Below are 4,284 nucleotides of genomic sequence, written 5' to 3'. Positions count from 1 at the left end.
GCGCCTCCCCACACACCTTAAAACTCGCCTGTTCCCAAGGGCTGTGCAAATGGCACGGTTGGATTACCCACACCCGTATTGATGAGTATCCCGTAATAAGGGGACACGATCTCTGCTTTGACAAGACGTGCCAATGAGACCGCATCTCGAAGTGGCAGGCCAAAAAAACGGTTCGAAATAATGACCGGGTGGTGACGTGGTGTCACATTATCAAAAAATTGTCAGCAGATTGGACTCGTGAAATATTATACTCTCTGCGGTGGTGTGTGATACTTGCTTTGCAGATCCGGATATGTTAGTCGTATTCAAAGACTATGTTGGAGTATTCGGAGGAGGAACCCGCATTGCAATGCCGAAGACAATCTGCACGCCGGACACCTCGTCATTGAAGCATGGTTCAGGGGCTACTGAGGGAGTCCTGGACTAAGGGGTGCTCGGGCGTCCGGCCTGTTAGACATGGGCCAGACTGATGGGCTATGAAGATACAAGACCGAAGACTCTCACCTGTGTCCGGATGGGAATCTCCTTGGCGTGGATGGCAAGCTTGGCATTCGGATATGAAGATTCCTTTCTCTGTAACCGATTTTGTATAACCCTAGTCCCCTCCGGTGTCTTTATAAATCAGAGGGCTTAGTCCATAGGGACAATCATAATAAGATAGGCCAGACTTCTAGGGTTTTAGCGATTACGATCTCGTCGTAGATCAACTCTTGTAACCCCCATACTCATCAATATTAATCTAGCAGGACGTAGGGTTTTACCTCCATCGAGAGGGCCCGAACCTGGGTAAACATTGTGTGCCCTGTCTCCTGTTACCATCAATCTCAGACGCACAGTTCGGGACACCCTACCCGAGATCCGCCGGTTTTGACACTGACAGCCGCGTCCGCTCTGGCCGGGCCAGAATGCGGCACTGACCGTTTCGGGCGGGAAGCACGCGCGGGTGATGAAGAGGGTTTGGGTTGGCCAGGAGCAGGCGTGGCAGCGGTCCGGATGCCCGCAAACAAGAGATGTTGTATGTTAATATTGTTGCGTATATAATTAATAACGTAAATAATGTGCCAGTTGGACAAATACGATTGGAGATGGACGTGGAGATGGAATTTTACGTAAACACGGATATGCATGTCTATGTCTATGTGTGTGTGCGCGACGACTCTCGCGACCTGGAAGCGGGGGCATGTTTTTTATCGAGTTTTCTTTCTTGGTCAGTTTTCATTTCTTTTTTCTGGGAACGGGTGTATTCTATTTGAAACCACTGCTATGGAGTGATTTTTTACTCCATTGTATATATAGCCTCTTGTTTGATAGGGTTTCTCGTGTCTCGCTCTCTGACCCTCTCCATATCAAAACAAGATGACAATGTCCACTCTATCTCTCTCTCTCTCACTGGTGGACACAGATCCGGCTGAATCCCGTCTGCTGCGGGAGGTGAGGAGGTGCAGCATTGACGTTGTCGTCGTCGGCGATGGAGGAAGCTGATGCGCACCGTCCTCTCGGAGCCGGCGCTGGCGCGGACGAAGGTCCTCCATGCCCTTGTTCGCTGCCATCGTGTGGGCAGATCCCGCCCGCCCACCTAAGCGACATCTTGTCCAACTGAGGAATAACTTCTTGTACTGGTCAAGCTCCCCAGGTCGCTGCATGCGGGTTTTCTTCTTGCGACTCCTCCCCAGCTCCCCATGTATAGTAGCTAGGGTTCATCGGCTGGTACAACATCACCTACTATTATAGAGGAAATGCCACTCAAAAAGTTGTCCTGATTTATGCCTCGGTGGAGGTATACATGTTGTTTTGACAAAAAGTACATGGTGGTTGTGTGGTCATTGTCCATATGCTACTGTTGTTGCTGCTAATCTAATACTATCACTGGTTAAATGAAGAAATGCTTTTTTTCTCGGGTAACCTGGTTTAGTTGCCATCAAGATAATCACGATGCTTCTGTTTGTTGGTGTACTTTTCATTAATTCTTATTGACAATTCAGATGTTGTTGTTAATCCTGTACCATTGCCAAAACAAAGTAACAACACTATATTCCTTTTTTATATTTTTGCAAACAAGGCTGCGTATCTCCATACCCGGGCATGTCTTCCTCAATTTTAGTGGACTACACAAAATTGGATGGGCATTGTTGTTCCACCTCACTGTCCTCTGCCACGTGGTTCTTCCTTCCTCGAGCTTGATTAATGAGAAGAAACAGACCACAGTGAGGATTTGTCGAACTTCATAGGTGCCTCACCCAAACTTGATGCCAAATGGATGATGCATCACCACGATGACCTATCAATGCTCATGGTTGCGCCTCATGGTTGCGTCGGCTGGTGAAGCACATCGATTTTCGAGAAAAAACAAGTTGTCTTCCATCAGTGCTCTTTGTTTGGTTGCACTGGAGACGCACTCGTCTTTCACGTTGGTGCTATTTTATCACACAATTGGCTATGAACCAAATGTTTCCTCGAAGAAGGATCGACATTGTTACTAAGAGCATAAGTTTTTTTATTGATTTCTAAGCCTTCTCACAACTTTGTCTTCAGCTCCCCTATAATTTTATTTGTCCAGCTATTAACTTTGATTAAAAAATGGTGTGGAATAACAACTCGGATGGACGTAGTAGACGTCCATTTTTATTTACTCCGCATATTAGATTTGACTGAAGTCAAACTTTGTAAAGTTTGACCAAGTTTAGGCCGAACACAACAAACCATAATTATTGAGAGAGGGCAAACTGTACATACTCTCAAACATTTCCGATAATTGAAATTAAAATTCTTTATTTGTACACACTCTCACACGTTTCCGATAATTTGGCGCATGTGTGGTTGTTCACTTAAAGGAGGGTAGTGTACCGCACGTGAAGGACGGGAAGTGCGACCAGGACACCAGATCGTTAGTTCATCGGATGTAGGAGTAGTAGTTTTCTTCACTGGTACGTTAAATAAAGAGTTTCGTTTCGTACTTACACAATTTAAAACGATTGTTATGGAGAGAATAAGAAAACCACTCCTCTATATATTAGTAGTATACACGAGTACTATATGGACAAAACTTCATTGACTTAGTGCACCTGCCTTTGGGTGTATGACAGGTGGGCCCAAAGTGTGGCTGGCCCACCTGTCATACAGCCAAAGGCAGGTGCAGTTAAGGCACCGGACCTCAGTCCGTAATACAGTATATATGTTGTACACTATATAAGCTGGAGCCTCAGCGATTGTTCGCTAGGGTTTGTACTCTCCACACTCTCGCCACACTACATATATATATACACGCTGGAGGCTCAGTGTTCCTTTGCTAGGGTTTGCTGAATTCACAGTCTCTCACCCTCTTCACCAGATCCAAACAAGACTCGGTTGTGGCCTCTGCCTCTCTCTCTTCCCCCTCACAGCTGGTGAAGTAGGCGTCCGGATCCCGTTGCACCGGGAAGGGGAGGAGGTGCAACATTCACTCAATCGCCTTCGGCGAGGAAGGCAATCCACTGCCGGCTACGCTGTTATATTTCACCCAGCGCCTGTGCGGGAGGGCCACTGACCCCTTCTTCCTGGCTGCCGTATGTAGTGTGGGCAGATCCGTCCTCCCACCGCACGCCTTGCCACATCCCGGCGACCCTAAGGTACAAGTTTCTTTGAAACCATTAGTGCTCTAGCTGCATGCAGATCTTTTTCGATTCTCTAGTCGAATCTAGGTCGTGGTTCAAAGAGGAAAGAAGGGTGCGGTGGGGTGCAGCGTGAATCTAGGACGTGGTTTAATGAGGAAAGGAGGGAGGTATAGTATAGACTGGCTATCCAGCCGCTTTCTTGGTCGAAAAGGGAAAATGGGGGGTAACCCGGTACACACATTTGTAAGGAACCGATCTCTTTGTTGAAAAGGGAAAGAAACTGGGGGGTCGGGTAGTTTGTGCAGAACTAGATTTGTTGCCCTCACATAGGAAAAAGGTTCAAAGAGAACAAATATGGGACCAACGCAGATATGCTGCTTGGCTACATACTCTGCATCACCCATTTATACGTGCGGACGCACATGGAGCTGGCATGTCCCATGTCCCATGTCCCATACAACTATTTTGTTGTTGTTAATCTAAGAATGCTGCTGGAAAATTGAAGCAATGCCACTGTTAAAAGTAAATTGCAGTCTTACCGAATGTTGTTTTAAGAGAATGTCTCCGTTAATATGAATCAATGCAACCGTTTTAGAAATGCTACTGTCCTACTTTGTTTTTCATCAAGATAAGTTAGATACTTCTTTTTGTCGCTGGTTGTTTCATCCTCCTTCATTGGCCAGTAATTGTTTCC

The sequence above is a fragment of the Triticum urartu genome, chromosome 5A, assembly GCF_056163025.1.
Source record: "Triticum urartu cultivar PI428250 chromosome 5A, HENAU_Tu73, whole genome shotgun sequence".
Taxonomy (NCBI): domain Eukaryota; kingdom Viridiplantae; phylum Streptophyta; class Magnoliopsida; order Poales; family Poaceae; genus Triticum; species Triticum urartu.
This window is presented reverse-complemented; position numbering follows the sequence as displayed.